Consider the following 22,698-nt stretch of genomic DNA (forward strand, 5'->3'; position numbering starts at 1 on the left):
ATTCTAAGATTACCCACTTCTAAAATCAGGAGGTTGCAAATGCCCATCACAGCTTGTAGCCCATAATGGACTTTTCCTTTAGAAATTTGTCCAGTCCCCTTTTAACTGCGTCTAGTTCAGATGACATCACCACATCCTGTAGCAAGGAGTTCCACATACTAATGACAAGCTGGGTAAAGAAATATTTTTTTTGTCAGTCCTAACTCTCTCTCTCTCTCTCCACTCAATTTTAGTGGATGTCCCCTGGTTCTGGTGTTGTGTGGGTGGGAGAAGAACATCCCCCTGTCCACCCCCTGCATGATTGTGTATGTCTCAATCATGTCCCCCCATGTTTGTATCAAAAAAATCTAATATAATTAAAATCATGTATCACACACAAGAAGATACCTCACCTGATGCCTCTTCCCCTCCCCCCACACACCTGAGGCTGAAATCCTATGCACCCTGACCTGGGAGTAAGGCCCATGAAACCCAATGGGACTTACTTCCAAGTAGACATGCAAGGGCTTGTGCTGTGGGAGCCCAAGCCTATCCGTGTCTGCTCAGAAGTAAGTCCCATTATAGTTAATGGGGCTTACTGCCAGGAAAGTGTGGATAGGATTGGAGCATAGGGCTGCAATCCTATCCACACTTACCTGGGAGTAAGCTGTATTGACCATAAAGGGGCTTACTTCTGAGTAAACATGCATAGGATTGGGCTCTGAGGCTGCCATCCTATCCAAACTTACCTGGGAGTAAGGCCCATTGGCTATAATGGGGCTTACTTCTGAGTAGACAAGCATAGGCTTGGGCTTTAAGTAAGTCTTGGTCAACTTACCACGCGCTCCGCGTCCTGAGGAGCGAAGGGGCGCCTTGGCAGCGCTACCTGGGCGGGCAGGCTCAGCTGTGTCGCCCTCGCCATAGCGCCTGGTCCAGGGATGCGGCACTGGTTGCCATGGTTGCCATGGTGATGGCGACGCCGCCGCCGCCGCTTCCTCACCTGTTGCCGCTGCGGCGGAGCGACCCGGATGTCTCGCGAGAGGCTGCTGCCGGGCCTCCGCGCACAGAAGCACGCACGCGCGGTGGAGGCTGCTGAGCGGGCTGACGGAGGAGGCTGGGCGCCGCCTGAACTCCCCCCTCCCTCCCCTGCTGGGCTCTGAGGCAAGTAGGACGTCGGTGCGTGGCGCGCAGTGGCCGCCGTTGTGCTGAGCCCCCGAGGCCGGGGACGTTCGACTGTCGCACCTCAACACGGCCCCGCCCGTGCCGTAGCTGGGCACCCAGTCTCCTTGCAGCCCCAGCCTGGGCGTGTCTGCTCAGGAGTGAGTCCCATTACAGTCAGTGGGGCTTACTCGCCAGTAAGTGTGGGTAAAATTGCAGCCTCAGAGCCCAATCCTATGCATGTCTACTCAGAAGTAAGTCCCATTATAGGCAATGGGGCTTACTCCCGGGAAAGTGTGGATAGGAGTGTAGCCTTAAAGCCCAATCCTATGCAAGTCTACTCAGAAGTAAGTCCCATTCCAGTCAATGGGGCTTACTCCCAGGTAAGTGTGGAGAGAATTGCAGCTTTAGAGCCCAATCCTATGCATGTCTACTCAGAAGTAAGTCCCATTATAGGCAGTGGGGCTTACTCCCAGGTAAGTGTGGATAGGATTACTGTACTGTACCTTTGTCTCAGGTACTGTACTGTACCTTTGTCTCAGACAAAAGGTTTCCACACAACAAACAGCTGCCTGTGATCCTGAGATCATTGACTACTTGGAAGACAGCTTTATTAACTTTAATGGGGTTTACTCTTGAGTAAATGTGCAGAGGATGCTGCTACTTGATGCTTTGTAGCCCAATCCTAAGCATGTCCACTCAGAAGTCCCATTATAGCCAATGGGGCTTACTCCCAGGTAAGTGTGGGTAGGATTTGCAGCCTTAGAGCGAAATCCTATGCGTATACTCAGAAGTAAGTCCCATTATAGTTAATGGGGGCTTACTCCCCAGTAAGTGTGGATTGGATTGCAGCCTTAACCTGCTGGTACCAATTCAAAGAAAGCCAGCTGTATTTAAGCCAATTTCTGCTTATGTGCAACAGGGATCAAATGTGTACACCTGTGGGCAAAAATGGGTTAAATTCACTTTATACCAGTGAAAGGTGTTGCAAATTAACTTGGATCAGTGCTTCCCAAACTTTTTAGCACAGGGGGACCCACTTTTTAAAATGACCCAATCTATCGTGACCCATATAGCTTCAGTAGACAAGCAATTGGAAAGTGTATTCTTTACTACACAAAAAAGTGATGTAGAGAGGAATATTTTTATTAATCAGAATAATTAATAATCAGTGTCCTGTGCTCCCAAGGCTGCTAGAGACCTTCCATATAGTGTGGGTGCCTATTACCTTTCCTATACTCTCTCCTGGAAATGGAGTTCAAGGACTGTTCCCCCAAACCTTATAGTCATTCCAGGGTACCTAGAAGGCTGAATTGGAGAGCAAGATGTTCAGTTAGTGGCTTCTAGTCCAGACCAAAGGCTGAAACTGGGTTCACAGTTTCTACAGCATGCCAATTACAAGAGAAAATTGGGATATGTGACATTTTAATCTAGTGCTGTGAAGATTACCTCATACCACAAGTTAGCATTCCAGTCAGGAAAGCAGTCTCTCTATATCCACTGCTGCAGGTTTCTTCTGCAAACTTTCTTGCAAAAGGATTCTTGCAAAGCTTTTTTCTTTAAAAAAAAATTCATTTTTTTTTTGACCCACCAAAAATCAGCTCACCACCCACTGGTGGGACCAGATCCACAGTTTGGAAAACACTGACTTAGACCCAGTAGATCTTCACTGATACTTAAATGTGACTTAAAATTTCTCTGGATGGAGAATTGTGAGACCTAAAAGTCAGGAGACATGACAAAAACATGTTCTGCATAAATATAATTTCTTGGATTTGTAGTGTTGTATATTAAAGCGTCTTTACCGTAGAAATTCTGGAACCATAAAGAGAAACTACAGTTCCCATGCAGCATGGTGCCAGACCCCTCCTCAAATTCCTCTTGGCTGGCAAAGCACTTTGTTCAAAAACTTGGTTCATTGAAGAGGTGTCATTGGTAGGTACCAGATAATATTTAGCATTTGTTATTGCTGAAGTCTGAGAGATAAAGGTTATTAGTTTTGGATCTGAAATAGGAAACAGCTGAAAAAGAGTGTGTGCCCTGCTAGAAACATCAGCAGCTCCTAACAAAGAATTTGTGTTACTTCCAAGATCCCGACTCAGCTTCTTTTAAAGAGAACATTTTCATGCTCTGTTGAATATTAGGAACAGATTCTCTGCAAACATGCATCACAGCTTACTATGTGTGTTTGCATTTGTTTCTCTTGCTTAATAGCAGAGAATTAAATCTATGTATGGTAAACAAAAGCGTCCGTTCTAGCAGTCTCTCCATCCCTTAATCTGTATTTTTGCAAATCTAGCAGTTATAAATTATGCAATATGCAACCTCTGGAGAGTGGGTTAGAAAAAATTTTTATGACTGAAAACATACTGAGGAATATCACCACCACCACAAAAAAAAAAAAAAAAAAAGCTCTGGTAAGTTGGGATAGCGGATAGAGATGCACTTAAGTCATCCAATTAATTTTATAGAGCAAGGGTCTGAATTAATGTGTCCGACTCATGGCAGTTCATTGTCCCAGCTGGCTTTTAAGACAGCAATCCTATGCAAAGGAGTAAGCTCCATGGACATTTGTGCTGGCTAAGTAATGTACAAAGGCATGTAAAGCTGTAGTCCTAAAAAGCTTTCTTCCTAGGGCTTACATTTGAGTAGGCATGTTTAAAATGGCTCTGGAAGTGGGACTACCAGTGGCTGAAAAGAGAGAATTAAGTGGACATGGGGTGGTTCTGGGATGGAGCTCGTACTTGCTAGCAGTGTATGCATGCATGGCCAATCTAACCATGAAGTCACATAATGCACACCAAGGCTGGTGGAAGGAGCAGAGGATTCAGGTTTCTCTTCATCCTGCACTCTCTGTCCAACTCACCATGGATGCAAGCCACATTGATCCCTTTCTCACTTGCTTGCCAGCAGGAATCAGATCATCCCCGTCGTTCCCCATGCTCTGTTCTGCCTGTGGTTTAAAGGGAACATGTTATTTTAAATGCTGCATGAGGAATGAGCACCCTCTTGCTCCATGCTTATCCCCTTGCTCCATGCTCACATAGAATTTAAAATTTAAAAGGAGATGTTTTATTTAAACCCCATAGGACAGAGCACAGTAAGGAGGTAAGGAACATTTCTTTTCTATTCACTGATGGGAGAAGAAGTGGGTGACAAAAGACCACTGAGCTCCAGACCACCGCTTCCCACTATGCAGGGACAGGCTATTTGGAGCCCACACTGTCTTTCTTTTAGCTTATTTTCCAGGAGTGTACCTAGTTCACGCTGCTTCTGTTTGGTATGAGCAGAAGAGGTGCATGCTGGGAACCCAGATGGCACTTCTTCCATCTCAAACAAGCAGCGTGGACCAGGCAGCATGGATCATGCTCCTAGTAAGTAAAGGCTTTGGAGCACATGCACACACACAGGCAGCATTGGGGGGAACTGAAGCAGCATAGGAGCATGCTACCATAGATACCAATGAGAGTGCAATCCTTTCATGTTCACACAGAAATAAGTCACACTGTTCAGTAGGGCTCTTAAGCTTGCAGCCTGAGTAACAGTAACTGTGTTCCTTACATGATTATGTGATTTTGTGTGTGTGTGTCTTACTGAAGGCGTGAGCAGACTTATGACCCAATCCTATTGGCTGTTTATGCCACCAGAACAAGTGTTCTGGTGGCATAAACAGCTTTATGACATTGCCAGTGAGCAAGGCCTGGACACCTGCTGCTGATGGTAAGATTGTGCAGGGGTCAGGAGGGGGTGGAATGGAACAGAAGGGGTGAGCAAAACAGGGAAGCGACAGGAAGGGAGGAGGGGGGATCATGCCCAGGAAGGGAGTGGGTTATTATTAGTTCCATGCTGTATCATGATAACATCTCATTGGCTCTCAGAACAATCAGTCTCATCAGTCAGTTTTGAGTTAAGAAAATCCACTTTTTGTTCCATAAGGAAGTTGTTTTCATTTTCTGGTTAATTGGCGTAACCTTTGATAGAATACAGATATTCCAATGTGGTTTGTTTCATTGCATTCTGCATTAAATTATCTTTGCAATGATATATAACAGGGGTGTCCAAAGTTTTTGGCAGGAGGGCCACATCCTCTCTCTGACACTGTGTTGGAGGCGGGGGGGAAGTATTAATTTACATTTAAAATTTCAATAAATTTACAAAAGTTTACGTAAATGAATATATTAAAGATGAACTTATATGAATGAATGAAGGTCTTGGAATAGCTTAAGGCCTATAAAAGGCCTTGCACAAAGCAAGGCTGACCTTTCCTTTGCTGCCGCTCCTGCATCACAGATGTGAAACAACAAGCAGTGGAGGGAGCCCTCATCCCACAGCTCACACGAGAGGTCAAACAGTAGCCCTCACACAGAGCAGTTGCGTCGGGCCAGTGTGGGCTCCAACAAATCTCTGGTGGGCCAGAGACTCATTGGAGGCTGGGGGTTCCCTGAGGGTCGCATTGAGAGGCCTCGAGGGCCACAAGTGGCCCCAGGGCCGGGGTTTGGGCAACCCTGATATATAACATGATGGTATTATTCATACATACCAAGGTTTTCACAGTTTTGGCCATTAGTGTCATGCTCAGGTTGTTACTCTCCTAAATTGTTGCCCAGTGCAATTGCTACCTCTTGCACCTCCTTAGCTACACCACAGGTTGACCCATGACGTCATTGGGGGATTAATTGGGAAAAGGAAACAAATTTTCTGTTCCTCTGAAGAGGCCTCTATATGCCAAAAGTTTCCCATGGGATACAGCAGATGCCATGTTAGTGCCGTTGTAGCGCTGTGCGGGGAGTTAGGACTGGGCTGTTAGGCTTCCAGTAGCTCTCTTTTACTTGCCAAAGCTTTGGGAGCATGAAATGGCAGCTTAGGGAGCTGGATCCATTTGTGAATTGCAGCTTTTATAGTAATTTAGTTTTTTTAACCACATGAAGCAATCCCAGTAGTGCAGTCTGCTCAATATTTTGGGCTGGCGGTCCTAGGAGCTATGGGCTGGCTATGCTATGGGCTGGCGGTCCTAGGAGGTGGGAGGTCAGAAGAAGAAAAAAATTCTAACTGCTGTGACAATTTGAGGACCTTTGAGAGTGACTACTGGTCATGTTGGCTGTGAAGTGGACGTCTGACTGCCTCTGTCTTGTGGTTTGGCTAACTTTTGGTGATAATACGCTGCAGGTGTTTGGAATTCTTTGACATGGAATCACCGATTATGCAAGAATCTATAACTGGGCTCTCAATACACAAATCTATAACAGGGCTCTCCAAACCCCAACCCGTGAACCAGATCCAGGGTTTGGAAAAAGCCCCCCCCCTTCCATGAGCAGTGCTTATGTTCTGCATCCCTGTGCCCAAATCAGCTCGAAAAAAATGAAGCACCACAGCAGAATGGTAACTGCTGCTCAGGACGGAGAGGAGTTTTTTGGGACACAGCCTGGAGACTATTGATCTGTAACATGTAAAACACATAAAGTCCCATATGCCACAAAAGATATTAAAATTTAAAAGTAGCAACAGCATAATAATATTAAAAACAAAACATCCTGTGGCAAAGAGTTCCACAGATTAATTATGCAGTGGGTAAAGTTCTTGCAAGTTCGTGTGCAAACAAAATCACTCTATGGAAACTGAATGAAGGAATGTGCTTACATCAGAAAGGAGTTATATCCTGTCCTGTGTATCTTTTGTCTCAAATTCAGTGGTTTCCACACTGGAGATAGCTGCACAGTGAAAAAAGTCTCCCCAGAGTGACTGGAGCTTACCATTCCACCAGGGAGCCTGCTGTCTTAGTTCCTGATCTCCCCCAAAGTTTGCTCCACCCAGCCGCTTCTGCCTAGAAATCTGGGTGCAGAGCCTGCTGGGGCAGCAGTATGTGGAAGCAGCTGGCTGGTGTGAACTTTGGGGAAGATAGGGAACGAAGATAGCAGGCTCCCCCATGGAATGGTAAGTTCCATTCACACAGGGGAGGGGTTAGCATGGGCGCCAGATCTGGCCTGTGGACCGTAGTTCGGAGCTCTCTGCTCTAATACATGACCCCCAACAAGAAATCTTGAGCGTTTCTTCCTAATTCTCCAAGAGTCATTAGCTAAGGGACTGTGGAGCTCTGTGGTACTCTTCTTGTGATAATAAGCCCTTAGAATTCACCTTAATTTGGCAGGACTATGGTACAATTTCCTTTTGACAATTTCCTTTCCTTCACAAGCTATTTTGGAGGGCAATTGCTTTAATTACTGCTTTCATTATTTCCATTTCTGAACAGCCCTATTGAAGTCTTACTTCAATATGATTCACCAGACTAGAAAAATCCAGTCCTTCTTTTTTATTCAAGCCCCCAAACTGTTAATCTTAAATTATCTTCTAAACACTACCACTAAAAACTTGCTTATGGTCCTAGCGTGTCTAATAAGGATAGCCCCTGGTCTTGTAGGCCAACAACCTTTTTACCATCAAAGTGCTGACTAATGTGCTTTAGTGATGTCATTCGACCTTTCCAAGCCACCTGGCTCTCTTCCATCCATTCCCAAGTACTTGCACCAACTCAGCAGAACCATACTTTGAAGTTGACACAGCTGTCCCTTTATTTCCATGCAGAGACTTTCCACCCTATCTTGATCTACTTTGCTATGACTTCTTATGTCCAGGAAGAGTTCAAACATAGCTGATGGCAGCAGAGTCTGTCTAACTGACCAGCGTGAAACAAGCTAAAAAAATGATGAAGACACTTGCTCACTTTATTGTATTACACAGCAGCACTAAACCATCCTCTGCTACCAAATTAAATGCATTTGATCATTTGTTTGGATTCAAACAGGATTTGTAAGTTGCATTCTTCTACTTTTTTTTTTTTTAAAGTTGTCAGCTTCCCACTTCTGGACTATTCTATTCTAACCTCCACTGATCTGGCAATGGAACATGCCATTCTACTTCTACACAAACATATGCAAATAGCTATACATTTTGGATGAACACAGTGTTTTCCAGGGGCTCCCCTCAGGCACCAGAATATTTTATTTCAAGGACTGGCACACTGACTCTGAGGCTCTAATTCAACACTCTGAGGGGGAGGGGGACTCATTTCTCTGTAGACCTGCACAGAAATGGGCTGTAAATGCAAAGCATCTCTCATCTTTTTGTCATATATGTTTGTCCCCTAGCTCTGTTTTCTCCCAACACTGTTACCCAAAGAGGAGGTGCCATTATAGATTTATAAAAGCCTAGATGCACAGTCTGTCCAGGTTCTCATTTTCTGATTTGCTGGGGCAAAAGTGCAATCTATTCCCATGCAAGGTAGCAGAGCACAAGGAGTATCTGCATGCAACTGAGTCCTGGATTTGGTCTGGAAGAGGTCTTGGGGGATACTTTAAATTGATCTTTGCTTCAACCTGTCAGTTTTGTGAAAAGGGGGAATTTTTTTTTAAATTGGCCACTGACAACCACTAAGTGGTAGGAATGGCCATAGCTTCAACTACAGTATTTTAAAGTACTGTTTAATATCCCCTTTCAAACTATTTTTTTTAATGGGGAAGCAGGTGCAGATTATGTAGGTGAGGGGATGGGGCAGATACACATCTGACCAGGGAAAGATAAAGTGACTTTAATAGGTGGGAAAATAGCTTTGTGAAAGGGTAATTTTGACTGCAGAAACAGCCCACATGGAAAGAGTTAACCACTCTCACTTATCAGTGTTATTCACCTTCTTGCCCCACATCCTGCAAACTGCTTTTAAAAAACTCCCATGGGTACTATAGAATAGGGGTGTCAAACATACAGCCTGCAGGCTGGATACAGCCCATGGAACCTTTTTGGGCAACCCCCATGCTCTGGGGGAGTTCTGGGGCCACCCCACTCCTGCTCACTCTGACCTTGACCAGTGCTCTGCTCTGGTCATGTTCGAAGGAGAATTCTGACAGCTGCAGATGCTGCGCGTGGCATCCCCAGCCCTCAGAATGACATTTTTGAGGCCTCAAAAGGCCTTACTGGATCTCACTTTTGCTCCAGTTGTGTCCGGAGGGGGGCATCTGAGGGTTGGGAATGCTGCGTATGGCTTCCCTGGCTCTCAGATTTTCCCTCCAGGTGTGACCAGAGGGGAACTTCGATTACATTTGGAGCAAGTGGGGGTAGGTTGCCCTGGAACCCCCTCTGGACTCTCCCTGGATCAGCTACAGTGGCAAGTAGGTTGGGGCTGGGGGCCGAGCAGGGGGCTTGGCTGGCGGGTGGGCAGGCAGGAGAGGGATGCTGCAGGTGGGAGACAGTAGAGCAGTGGGAGCAAGTGGACAGAGGTAGCTTTCACTGCCTATGCTTGCAAAAAGTTCAGGGTTGTTTTTTCACTAGAAAATAAACTCCAGACTTTTGCAAGCAGAAGTGGCGAATGTGCCTTTGCCCGCTCCTTTCCCTTACTCCAGTGGCTGGGGGGGGGGCTATTGGGTGCTTGGTGAGGGTGAACTGCAGGGGATCTGGGGTGGTGTGAGGCAGCGAGGGGGAGGCCAGCAGAGCAAGGATGCTTGGTGGGGGTGAACAGGAGGGGGTATGGGGTGAGGTGAGGTAGCAGAGCATGGGGAAGCAGAGCAAGGGGGAAGCCTCAGCTTTTTCAAAACATTGGAAGTGATGTCACTTGTGATGTCACTTCTGGTGTTCAGGTGACTTCCGGGAGCCACATTTGGAGTTTGGCCCTCAGCAGGTGCCATAAATCCAATGTAACCCCCTGGGATGAAATGAGTTTGACACCCCTGCTATAGAATAATGCTGAAACCATGCTGCAGAGTTGTCATTAGTCTCTTTCGGCTTCATCCTCCTTCTCACTATTCTCTTTCTCCCCTCCATTCAAAGCCAGATACATATACCAGAAAAGACTGGGTTGAGAATGCTGCAATATGCCCCCAAATATCCACAAAATGTATGTTCTTAGTACTCTTCTATTCATTCAATGGTATTCTAGATAAACGACCCTGAACACCAACTTCCAAGTTAGGCAAACCAACCAAACTCACTTTTTCCATTGAACTAGATTAGAATGATGTGGTCAGAAAACACCCCTAACTTTCACATTCTGGTACCTGTTTTACTAAATAGGCACTAAATGGTATTTTAGGAAAAGGGCCAGAATGCCAACTTGTGGGTGAGTTGAGTTCGACGTACCACTGAACTAGTTGAGTATGAAAAGCCACAAGTAGGAGGGGCCATTCAACTTGTGGATAGGTTTGCAATCTTTCTGAAGCAGCAGGTTTGCGGTTTTGGTATACTCCTAGGCCTGATTTTGTCCCTAGATGCTCAGGTGGTAGCAGTGGCCAGGAGCCTATTATACCACATTTATTGGTATGCCAGCTGTGCCCTTTCCTGAAGAAAAGAGGCCTGACCGTGGTAAGTCATGCTCTTCTCACATCTAGATTATTATAATATACTTATCCATGGGACCTTCTAGAAGCTTCATTTGGTTTGGAATGCAGTGAACCGTCTGCGGACATTTGATCAAATAGTTTTGCTTCCATTTTTGCTGGTTCCTAGTTTTCTTCAGGGCTTAATTTGTGGTTCTGGTTTTGACCTTTAATGCCTTTAATGGGACCAGAAAGTATCATGAATCTCCTCCCCATCCACTACCCCCACAAGCATCCAAGATGACTCTGTTCCACTTTGAGATTGTTTGGATTCCTCTGACTTTGGATTATAGGAGCTAGGACCTTTACAGTGGTGGTGCCCAAGGTCTGGAATAGCTTTCAGGGAGAGGCATGCCTATCCCAGTCACTGTATTAGATGGTTGGGGATGACCGTTCAGGAGACCTTTTTGGAATTGTCTTATTCATCAGGGTATTTGTTTTAATAATTTATACCCCGCCTTCTAGTTAAAAACCGGATAGAACTGTCCTACTATTTTCATCTGCTGTAATGTTGTGGGTTTTTTGAAATATTTGTATGTACTTTTTTATTGCTTACTTGGTGCTTTACATCTGATATTTTATTTTTACAACTGATATTTACATCTAATGGTGCTGTATTATACATCTTGTAAGCCACTTTGAATACTCTTGTAGAAGAATGGGGTTGAAATCAAGAGACTATTAGCAGAAAAACTGAAGAGAGTTGCAGCTGAAAACTGACCGGCAATGCTAGCAGATTTTGGCAAAGCTAGGAGTAAGGAGGCTGTAAGAAGTCTGGTTTTTTTTCTCCCCTTGAAGTTCAAAGTTGCTTCTTTATCTTTGTAAATTAACAGTCCCATTAGGAAAAATGTGTAGGACTCTCCTTAGAACGAAGGAATTAGTTGGTTAAAAGAAGTGACTCTGACCTTGGTGTGACATGTTAAATTACTCATTTAATGACGATGTATGCAGCACTCATTTTGAAGATGCACTTAGGATGTGTTGCAATTAGTTATATAGAGAGCAATACAATTAATCTGAAATGTAATATTCCAAAGCATGCGTCTATAAAGTTCAGGTGGCAGAATAATTGCCAACAATATGTCCTACCTCCAGGCAGATTTTCTAGTAATTCATTTCCAAATATTCGATGTTGGCAGTTTAAATAAGACATTCTTGAATATGTGGTAGGATGTTGGCCACTTAAGTTTCAATTGAATCATTGAAATGCTTAATGGAAAAATTGCATTAAGTATTTCACCCTTTTTTCCCTAGGGCAAGATGTCTGTGATGTCCAACAGATACTAGTTTCCTTGATTTCATAACCTGCTTTTCATATTTCTCTCCAACACATTTTAAGATATTCAGAGCACCTTTAAATCTTCTTGAATGACAGCTGAATGGTACTCCTAATTTTAAAGTTACATTCTGTGCACTGTAAAGAGATTGAACATCCAAACTGCCTTTTCCATTTTTAAAAAAATATTCTGAATGGGTGATTTGGAGTGCTCATGAAAGCTAAATGTAATTAACTTGTCAGTTCAGTCTCTTCAGTGCATGTACACGCAATGAAATAGACACGTGAGTGATAACTGCACATCAAAATCTATTCCTGTTTTTATTTTTTCCCCTGTATACAAAGTTGTTTATGCATTTCCTATATAGAATGTTTAAGAAGGCCCTTGTATTACAGCTGAATGGAACCTGGTCCAGTTCATCCACTATATCTATTATTTCCCTATGGATAATCATTGATGCTTAGACAGGAGAACACCCTGTGGAATATTATGATTTTTACTTCACATTAAACTCTGATATTGCATTGCATGAACATTCAGAAGTAATGGGATGTAATTAAATTACTTCATCAGCTCTCTTTAAAAATGGTAATGGTAATTTTAATTGGTTTAAATCTTGTGCAAGGCCTAAATGAATAGGCAGCAGTTCTAGAGAACTGTAGACCCTAGAAATTGTTACAAATTTCTAAATGAATCACTGGGTAAGGAGCAAACATCTGTCAAGTGCAACTAATTGAATGTAGACATTCAGAGACAAATGGGTTGTATTCTTATGGTAGTGTGTAAGAATTAACATGCATAAATCTCAAGAGCTCTTATTTTCCAGAATATGGAAGGTAATCTTGCTAGTTTCACTAACTTTATTGACACAGCTAATTATGTTGTCACATAGCTAGTGTTTCATTTATATTATGGAGGAAATGAAAAGTATGCTTTGAAAGCATTTTAGATAGTTACTGATTATATGTATTTGCACATTATGATAGCTTTCAGCCATGCCTCTCTTGATTCCACATTTTTGTGTTTTGGAGTTGCTGCATTTGTGCTGTGGAGTTGGAGTTGAGCATTTTGGAGGATTGCTATACTGTATTAGACCAGCGGTTTATACAGCTCAGCAATCTGTCGAACCAGAGAATCTGAAGCTGGGCTTAATGGTGATAGCTGTTGCTTGTTGATGGGCCTTCATACTGAATAGTCAAAGGTCTACTTTTTATAAACATATTTAATGTGGTTCTCACTGGGATAGCTACGAGTCAGCCATCAATGGGTGTCTCCTTCATTTTTTTGCTTGATCATTTCTTAAACGTTTTTTATGCTAGTAGCCATCTGTGAGCCCTGGTCAGGCTCAGTGAACTGGCAGGTGGGAATGTGGAACAGCTGGATGAAGGAGCAATGTCTGGTGATGTCACTGGCCATGCCCACTCTCAGCAGTCAGCCAACCCAACTAGTATCTGGTGAGGGAAAGTTGGGGGCTGGTTCCAGTCCTTCAAATGCTCCCTGCAGCAAGAGAAAAAGGATGGAAAGGATATCAGGAGCCAAGAGAGACAGAGAAGGACAAAGGATGGAAAGGAGGCAGGTTCTGGAAGTTGGTAAGAGAGAGGATGAAATGGAAAAGATGTGGGAAAGCCCAGGCCCAGGAGGAGAAAGAGTGGAGGGAGGAAAGTAGGGGCAAGGAAATCCAGGTTCATCTTGGGGAGAGGAAAGGAACTAGAAAGGATTCTGGGAAAGGAAAGAGAAGCCAGCTGCGGTGACCTGGCAGGTAGCCAGAGGAGTGGAGGGAAGCACCCACCCCAGGCACAGCTCTGTTTGGAGCTGTGCAATGGCAGGATACAAAGGGACCCAGAATCCATTCCTGGACATGTCCTAGGAACTTTAATAAACCAGAAAGTGGCTTGAAACATCAGATGGCCTACCTGGGACTCCAGGTGGAGGGCCTCTGCTTAATCCTACCCGTGATATGTCATGTGTATGTGATGCTACTATATTTCTCTGCTTCAGCTTTGCATCATAGCTTAATTATTGAGTCTTGCTAATATTTCAGTATACTGTATTAGAGATGTGTTATCTACTTTCCTGAGTGTCCTTGTTGAATAGAATTTTTGAGATGATCATCCATCAACAGATGAATCTCTCATCTATATGTTTCTCTGCCTCTGCTTGGCCTTCCCAGAATGGTCTTTAAAGGCACGAGCTGGATTTCTGTACTATCTGGGGGATATTCGCATTTATGACTGTTCTGTTAACGTATGGAACTGTATCTTGCTTTTTGCAGCTGACTTGCTGATACTCTTGGTGGTTTATAAGGGACCTGAGATGAATGAAGCATGAATATAAGCAATTAGAAATACCTAGGTCACAGATTCCCATCAAGTAGCACTTAAACTGGCTATTGGCAGTGTAGATAATGTTAAAAAAAAATCAGAAAAATGTTGAAAATGGTTTGGTGGATTTTGGTTGTCTCAGCTTGAAGAATTGAGCCATCTTGTGCCTCCTGTGATGAATTTGCCTACGCACAAGTTTGTTTTGGTTTGCACTTGTTCCTATCTTTAAACTTAAATTCAGAACCCTCCTAAGAGGAAAAAAGGTGTCCAGGGGCTTCAACCTATAATAACTTTTTTTCTAAGACCCAATTTCATTTTAATCTTTTTCAGATCAAGTTACAGAGGCTGCCAATGATGCATCCAGATAAATGTTAATCTGTTACTTAAAATAAAAATATTAAAAGTGCACTCAACACGAAGACTGCAATCCTGTGCACATTCCCTGGGAGTAAGTCCCATTGGAATCAATAGAGCTTACTTTTGAGTAGATACACGTGGCATTGCAGTGTAAAACTCGGACCTGTTATCTGAAAAGGATAGGACTGTGCACATTGTTTCGTTTTCATGCACTTTTATTCATTTGCTCTTATAAGGAACATGCACTGTAGTCGGAAAGATATTTACTCAGCAGCAAGCCACACTGAGCTCAGCGGGACTTAGTTTCTTGTAAGTGTGCCTTACTGTTGCAGCCTTAGGCAGTTAAGAAAGGTGGTGGTAAGATGCAATGATCCTTTCTTACAATTTTTGTCATGGGAAAACATTGAGGAAATTTGCCTTGCCAAGGGTGAACTGACAGCAATTATTAGTAGCAATCTCAGCAGTTTCTACAACTGGAAATCATACCTATATTGTGCATTCTACAGACCACTGAAAATGGATTACATTGGATTTTATCCAATCTTCTTCAGTTCGTGGAACACAGAGGCCCTTCTTGCACTATATTTCATAAATGGAATCTCCTCCTGTGTGCAGAGTGAAAACACTGAATCCAGTCCAATATATGCAACACCATCTTAATCTCAGAAAACGAATGCTGTTTGTTTAATTTTACTTTAAATACAAATATCCCCCATCCTATGGAATATATATAGTGGCCTTATAACTAGTAACTTGAGACAAGTGAGGCTTTTAAAAAATTACTGGCATATTTACTTACAAATACTTAAAAACAAAAACAAAAAAAACCCTAGAATTATGTCAGGGATTGTACCATGAGAAGGCAAGCTGACCAAGGAGAATAGCACTTAGTAGTTAGCGTGCATGCATCCCTTTCTACTCTCCATGTTTCCTTTTTATGGGACCAGCAGCTGAATGGAGAAGAAACTCCTGCTGTTCTGCCTGCTGTCAGTACCCCAGGCTATAGAGACCAGGAAGAGGGGGGCTGTCTGGGAAACCCTCACAGAATAGTATAGAACCCCAGGGGTTTTTATTAAAAATACAGGACACAGTAGCCTCTGAAGAGTGATGAGACGTGGCAGCCCACTGCATAACCCACAAGTATGGTCTGGGCAAGGAAAGAATCAACATCTGGAAGAAAAGGAATTAAATGGGGAAAGTGGGAGATAGGAAAAGTTCAAGCAGGCTGATGAAAAATGCCTGATTGTGGCTGGGTAGATAAAAAGAAAAAGCTTGACCAAATTAGATAACTGTAAGTAAGTAGCAGTGCCCAGCAGATGAAGCTGGGATGAAACTCAAGAGCAGAGCACACATAATTATGGGCAGCTTGGAGTGACAAAGTAAATTAACTCCCTCATGCATCCAACTAGGATCATAGCCCCTATTACTACTTACTTGGATTGCCCAAGAATCTTGGTTTGTGCAGTCACTGGAGAGTAAGTGGGTATGTCTTCTGCAAATTAGCATCAGACTTCATGGCAGACCTGGCAGAAACGTACATGAGCATCCCTGTGCTTGAACCTAAGTAACATAGGTTTGATTATGTCCTACTGTTACCCAAGTGAATGGAACCCCCCTGGCCACTCCATCCCACTTGTTTCCCTAGATTGACAGGTTTGGCTGCCCAATCAGTAGGAGTATTCCAATCAGTAGGAAACATAGCTACTCCAGACAGGGAGAAGGACCCTGAACACACAAAAGCACATGGTTGACTGATAATGGCATTTCAAACAAAAGGTTGCTTCAGGAATGTCCCAGCTACTTTTAGACGGCTAAACTTGCACAGCTTCTGGGAAGTTAGAAATATCCAATAAGGAAAAACAGGCAAAAAACAGGGCATTCATCACAACATAATATAAACAGAAGCAAAACACTTTATCCACCCTAATACACAACTTTCCTTAGGCTTTAACAGGAAGAAGCTAAGAAAGGAAAGGCAAAACACTATGAAGGGCCAGGTGTGGGCCAACATAGAGCTAATGGAAGTACATTAACATTATTTTCTCTCTTACAATTGTCTAATCAGAATAGTTGGGCTAGTAATGTTGGTGGACTTGTTTTCAAGGTAGGATAGACATGCAGGGGGCCTTAACTCGCCAAGTGCTCTTTTCAGTAGATCTTAATGTTGGTCGATAAATGCTGCATATTACAACACTGCTTTAAGTGAAGCCAATGAACTGTAAACATTTACAAATGGAGCTTGCTTTAGTGCTGTGACTTGGGCCTGCCATGCAACCTGTATGTTCACCTGAAATAAGTTTTGCTGAGTTCAATGGGACTTCCTGCACAGTAAGTGTTCCTGGGACTGCAGCATTAGTCACTTGTGGCTGCTAATTTAAGTTGAACTTTCCACATTACCAAAGAAAGGTCTTAGCTGGTTATATTGGCATATTGTATCTTGCTAGCTGCTGATAGGATGGGAAAAAAAGAAAATCACCTGGCCCAGCTATTGTAACCTTTTTCTTCAGGCAGGATTATCCTGCTGTCTTGCAAGTGATAACCTTGTATATACTCGTACATGAAGGGATTTACTGTTTTATGTTACTGCAAACTCATGTTCAGTTTGTCATCCACTGTCATCTAAATCCTCTTCTGTATATTCATTACATCAATTCCCCCCTCCCTCCAGTTCTGGGAGGGAGTTGGTGCTTTTTCTTCTAAAAACTCTTAACTGTACAGTGAGGTAAATAAAAATACAGAGAACCTCCGTAACACAGTTAGAAGGATCTTTGCCTGAGTTTCAGGATGCTTTCAAAATTCCTCTAATCCAGATTTCTCCCAGGTTCTTAGTGTTCCAAATTATTTGGTCTTGTGTCCAATGTGGAAGGAAAAGAAAGGAGGTGGTACCCCACAGGTGTTGCCTGCTGTCATCTAACCCAGACCTGCCTATTGGATCAGCCCAAGATCTCCTGATCCTGGAGTGCCAAATGCTGCCCCCCCTTATCCAATGATGTGCCAGCCTCTGCTCTTTCCACTCTTCAATATTCTAGCTCAGCATGCCTCTTCCCTCCACTTTTAGTCTTCCTGTCTGTCCCCATCTTCTTTTTTCAATCTGGATAGTTGAAGGAGAAGGAGCAGCAGTGGGGGCAAGTAAGTAGATAGAGACCTGCCCCATGCACCTGCTGCCTGAGGCGACCCCTTCATTTGGTTTTGTGGATGGGCCAGCCCTGACTGCATAGCTTCAGCAATGTGGCTGCCTTGCTTTCTTTAAGACCAGACCCTGTGGGTTGTTTTGGATCCATTCCTGGGGTAGTACCAAGGGTCAACCATGTTGGTTTCTGGCTGAGGCCCCATACCCATCAGAGCGTCCACTTGAATAGGCAGCTCCTTGACCCTCAGTACTGGCTGACAGTAGGAGTAATCAGTGGTCTAACAGGGGATGGAAGAGAGGCACCCTGGGAGTCTGGTGCAGGGCTTTGTACCAGAGACTCTAGCAACCTGGTGTCAACATTGCTCCATCATTTAATGTACTGTTTTCCTGCAAGTCATCAGACAGAAGCCCTACTGAAAGTTCCACTACCATCAGAGATGGAAATGGTGTTAGCAAGAACCTTTTCAGTGGTGGCACTGCACCTCTGGAATTCTTCCCAAGGAATTTAATAAAGTCCCCATTCACTAGAAAATTTCTGGCAAGCCCTGAAGACTTTATTGTTTTAGTTTGTTTTTGAGAATGGGTAGGAGAGTGGGGCTTTTGTGTTGTTTTTTTACCATGTTTGCTGTGTTTATTGTTTTATTTGCTTTGTTCCTTTTATTGCCACTACTTTTATAGCTGCTACTGGGCTGTTTGCCTTTATGCTTTAGTGTATTTTATCTACTATCATATCATTTTGAATTGTTTTTTTATTCACTGCTTGATGAGTTATTCTGAGGTTGAGTTTTAATTTATGCTGTATTTACTGTAACTATTTTAAATTGTTAGCCACTCTGTGCAAACTGGAAAGATGGGATACAAATGTTTAAACTAAATAAATAATAGCCACTTCAGCAATTTAAAAAGAAAAGATTGAGGTTTGTCTTCAGCTTCTTCTTTTTGGCTGCCTCCTGTTGTGACCCTGGGTTACCTTTTGGCAGCCTGAATGAAGCCACAGTGAAACAGCTACTGAGTTATGTGAGAGGTGGGTGGGTTAACTCTTGCCTCATAAATCTGGATGGTTGCTAGGATTATACATTGCAAAGGGCATTTCGGAGCATACTAGAAGTGAATAAGTTCCACCTAATTTTATTTTCTTCACTTGCGCTCTTTCAGGGTGGCATTCCTACCAAGGAGCTTATGGTGCTAGACCAGTGTTTCTCAACCAGTGGTATGGATGCCACTAGTGGTACTTGAGGTGGTGTCTAGTGGTACTTGTGGGACCCTTGGACCCCTGCCGCCCCGCAGTGAGACCAGGAACTCAACACAACAAACAGCAGTTGAAGGCTCAAAAGCATGCTTTTCTGTACTTGAAAAATCTCTTCTGTTCACCCTGAGGCTCTTACTGGTGTTGGTTGTGTTGCATTTGGCCTCCCAATCCAGAAGTAACTGTCAGTGATGTTATCACCAGTTACTTCTGGTGATACTTCAAATAGGTGGACTGTGTGAAGTGGTGGAGCAGGAGACAAATGTAGAGAAACACTGTGCTAGACCAACATTTAAAACACATTAGTACGTAGTTCTACCTTCTCTTACACCTGTCAAAATATATCCCAGTAAGTTCTATTTTAATACAGTTATTGTTTTCCTTTAACTAGCTGAAAATTATTATTCGACAAAGCAGCTAACTCATAGAATTGCATGTATCTGACAATAATAAAGCAGTTCACTTCTAGTTCAGAAGGTGATTCAGTAAATGGAGCAGGGCATAGCATCCCATATGAACTCCAAAGGGATCAAGGGCCTTATCTTTCATAATTAACAACAACAGGTATTTATATACCGCCTTTCTTGGTCTTTATTCAAGACTTTATTCAAGGCGGTTTACATAGGCAGGCTTATTTAAATCCCTTATTAAATAGGGATTTTTAAAATTGAAAGAAGGCTCTTTCTTTCAAGAACCACTACGTTCAGGTGTTTCATTCCGATCTGGCTTCACATTCTGGCCTCCATCCTCCCACGCTCAGAGCAGATGGAATAGCTCGGCTTCAGCTTGTCAGCTGCTCCAAGGTCGCACGGTGCCGGTGGCCTCGAACCTGCGACCTTGTGGATGTTATCTTCAGGCAGACGGAGGCTCTACCCTCTAGACCAGACCTCCTGCCTACAATAATAATTATTCTATTATTGTAGAATACAATAATTCTATTGTATTGTAGGAAATTCCACATCAGCACCATGACGATATAACCCACTGTTTTCCTGATGCCGAAACACTCCTCCTCTTTATTTGTCAGCATAGACGTTCAGCACTGATGGGAATTCAGTACTCCCAAGAAAGAGAAATATGAGTCACATGAGACGCATATAAGAACAGGGCACTTTGAGGAGTTGCACACTTGTGGATGTTCACCTTTGGAGGATTTTATCACTGGGATAAAATAATTTTTTGTTAAGCAAATTTTTCATCCTAAAACTTTCTTGGGTAAATTTGCTCCTTGGTTTCACTCTTATCAGGATTATTTGCAAACTTTGCTTGGAATGCAGTGATTAAGTAGATCATTATCACCTTAATGTGTATATCAGGCCCTGAACATATACATTTCCAAAGTTATGTTGGCATTGCAGCACCTCTAGAAGTGGCCACATGGTAAAACTTAATGATGCATTGTAATGCGTGACTAGACCAAACAGTCAGTATTGATTCTTGTTTCAACTTGTCAAGCTTGTCAAGTATTTTTATGAAGAGGGTTTTAATAGCTGCACATTGTCTGTGTTAAGTTTTAAAGCAGTTGCTTATTACTGGGCTTGGTTGCTCTCACCATTGGAAGGCATTCTCTGCTTAGAAATATGTTTATCAGGAACCAAGGTTGGCCTCTGTATGTAGCAGAAGTACAGGACTGCCACATGAACATTTTATTTATTTATTTATTTAGATTTATATACTGCCTTTCCTATGTTCCTATACAGTTAAAAAAAATACAAATACAACCATATAAACATATAAATAAAAACCATTAAAAAGCATTTTAAAATTACGAAGTTAAACTGTACGGATAAACATACAAAAACAGATTGATGGCTCATGGCTCTGCAGTTCAAGGATAGCTGAACAATATTTTAAAAATTCAGGCCATAAAAGAAATATTTTGAGGAAATATTTTTTGTTGGTTTAATGTAGTGTGTATTACAGCAGTGCTATTATCACTTGCTTCAACATATTGTTTGCTTTAATAGATCATTTTTTTTTAACTTGAGTTGAAAACTGTTTATGCACATAAGTGAAATTAATTTCAGTTTGGAAGAAATTCCTAGGTGTACAACAGACTGTTGTTTTTTTATTCCTATGGACGAACACGGCTACCATTCTGTGAGTTCCTACGACAGTGAATATTCTTAATAATAAATAATATTTGTTGAGGAGCTTTCTCAGTGGGGACCATTTTCTCTTTAAAAAGCGAACACATAGATGCATTCAAATTGGAGTGGGAGAGCTAGTCAATGTTTGATGTTTGCTGTCAACTAAAAAAATGTTTTAATTAAGTTCTACCTGTTCAATTATACCGCTTGAATTGACAGGTTCAGGCCACAAAGAGCAGTGTTAGGTGGTCACCATGGCAGTGAGGCCAGGTACCACTTGTCATATTGTGAAATATCATCAGTGGAACTCATTTTACAGGTTGAAAAACACTGTAACTGGGGGGAAGTGTTACACAGTAGGACAGAAATTAGGAAACTGAATGCATCATAATTACATTTTGGGATTATATAATAATTGTATGTGTTACGCCAGTGATTCCCAAACTGTGGGTTGAGACCCACTGGTGGGTCTCAATGTGCTTCTTGGCGGGTTGAGTAGCACTGAGCAGGGCCTACAGTGAAAACACTGTTGATGGAAACCAATTTCCTCAAGCCCTGAGGCTATTCAGAAATCAGACAGCTGCTCATATATATGGGTGGGAATTTAGAGTATTAAGATATAAAGCTGTAAGTAATTAGAATATTTGACTTTGCCCATGCTACATTTTTAGTTTTTTCATTTTTTAAATGTAGCTTTAATGTTCTTATATTTTGTTTTCTTTTTCCTTCTTCTTTTGGTGTTTTTCTTGTACTTTTTCTTTTAGTATTATAAATAAATGAATTTTTAAAAATGAGATAGCTGCTCCTTGTCCTGCAATAAGAGCTCAGCTCCCGCAGTTTGCAGGTTGGCTCTGCAAGTGGCTCAGCTCCCAAAAGAAAGAAAAAAAAATAGTACCTGTGTAAAGAAATGAAAAATATTATTTCTTTCTGGTTGGCAACCTTCAGTCTCGAAAGACTATGGTATAAGCCTACAGCACCCAGTATTCCCAGGCGGTCTCCAATCCAAGTACTAACCAGGCCTGACCCTGCTTAGCTTCCAAGATCAGATGAGATTGGGCATGTGCAGGGTAACAGTTGCTGTCACCACTATTTCTTTCTAGATCTTTTTAAGAGCCCAATCCTGAGCTTGGTGCTCTGGCTTTCCACCAGGGTGCACTGTCGCAAACGTACTGTAAGGCACGTTTGCGAGGCTTACCACCAGGCTACTGCCTGTGTTAGCTCAGCGCTGGCCGGCGCTGGGCTAGTGCCAGGCTAGCGCTGGCCGGGTGCCCAACCTCTGCTACTTGGTGGTCTCACAGACAGCTGAGCTGTGGAGAGGAAATTGGGGGCGGGGGGAGAGGTGAGGAGGAGGTGTGACGGGGAGGGGGGAGACAGGCAGAGGGTGGGGAGGAGGTGTAAAGGGGAGTCAGGGGCGGGGAGAGGGCGGGCAGGAGTTGTGCCGGGGGAGGGAGCGGGGAAGCAGAGAGGTGGGTCTGGTGGAGCTCTGCTGTCCATTTGTGTCTGTTCGTGTAGGGCTTGGTGCCCTACATGAATGCATTTACTCATGAAGTGAGTAGCCCCTTGTGGGGCTGCTTCCCCCTACCAGGGAGAAGGGGATGAAAGTTTTCGGTGCTGCCGAAGCTGGGCGCCCCAGGCAGCTCAGGATTAGGCTGCCTGTCTTGTAAAGCTAGGTGTGTCCCAGTAGAATGTCATTTTAAAAAGTGGGTCCCAGTGCTAAAAAGTTTGGGAACCACTTTGTTAAGCTATGATGTATCTTTTTAACACCTCCATCCCATACACTT

At 43.1% G+C, this 22,698-nt stretch overlaps 1 protein-coding gene and 1 pseudogene across 5 annotated transcripts in view; one reads left to right on the forward strand and one right to left on the reverse strand.

Moving 5' to 3' along the window:
* Positions 1-1,063: 1,063 nt before the first annotated feature.
* The window catches only part of FHIT (fragile histidine triad diadenosine triphosphatase), a 1,225,929-nt gene continuing 1,204,294 nt past the window's right edge, over positions 1,064-22,698 (forward strand). For 4 of the 5 annotated variants that reach the window (XM_066616396.1, XM_066616392.1, XM_066616401.1 and 1 more), the window contains exon 1: positions 1,064-1,140. The gene's annotated coding sequence lies outside the window, so the exon portion shown is untranslated. Of the gene's footprint in view, positions 1,156-22,698 lie in introns of all 5 variants that reach the window. The other variant, XM_066616393.1, reaches the window with a different exon arrangement.
* On the reverse strand, positions 21,883-22,002 carry LOC136642610 (5S ribosomal RNA; annotated as a pseudogene).

Source organism: Tiliqua scincoides, chromosome 2 (genome assembly GCF_035046505.1).
Source record: "Tiliqua scincoides isolate rTilSci1 chromosome 2, rTilSci1.hap2, whole genome shotgun sequence".
NCBI classification, from domain to species: Eukaryota; Metazoa; Chordata; class Lepidosauria; order Squamata; family Scincidae; genus Tiliqua; species Tiliqua scincoides.